We start from the raw sequence: 888 nt of genomic DNA on the forward strand, positions 1-888 counted from the left end.
TGACGCTACTTGTTAAACGCAATACCGTAAAGGTTCAAATAAATGATCATCAAAAGTATAAAGCTATGAAAGTCATTAGATTTATTGAAGATCAGCTGGGTGAAGATTCCGTTTTGGCTTGTGTTCCTGGACGTGATTTCTTTGATGTTACTCTCATAAATCACGATGTAGCTAAGAATTTAGCAAATGATGGTTTATTGGCTGATGGAGCGGGTTTTCATTGCAAATTTATTGAATCTCGCATCAAAGTGGTTTCATTTATGAATATCCCTGTTTACATTAATGATAAGGATATTTTATCAAAATTAAAATTTTGGGGTGTTATTCCTGTTGGTGAAATTAATCGAAAATGTTTTGATTTCCAAGGAAAGCGCAAATATGATGGTACCCGCTTCTTGAAAGTGGAATTTCCGAAAGAAGTAGCCAGTCTGCCATATGCAACTACTTTTGATGGTGTGTCCTATGCTGTTCGGCATAATGACCAGGAAAAGGTATGTTTTGTTTGCCTTCAATCTGGTCATATGATGTCTGATTGCCAAGAGTTTAAATGTTTTCGATGCAGGAAACATGGGCATGGAAAACGTTCATGTACTGCCATATTTTGCAAGAGATGCCGAAAGTATGATTGGGAATGCCAATGTGTTACTGATCGTGATACTTCAATGTTTGACAGGGATAATATCCCTAACCATAATTCTACCCCCTTTCCTGGTGGTGACCTGAAATCTGACAATAAATTCGCCAATGATATTGAATCTGTTGTGGAGAGCGGGTCTGATAATATAAATAATCCCATTGTTGAGAAAGTGCCAGTTGTTGAAATTGGGCCTGTTGTAGATTTTGGGTCTGTTGCTGATAAGTGTTCCGTTGTTGAAATTGAGCGTGTTG

This window comes from Lottia gigantea (genome assembly GCF_000327385.1).
Source record: "Lottia gigantea unplaced genomic scaffold LOTGIsca_593, whole genome shotgun sequence".
Lineage (NCBI taxonomy): Eukaryota > Metazoa > Mollusca > Gastropoda > Lottiidae > Lottia > Lottia gigantea.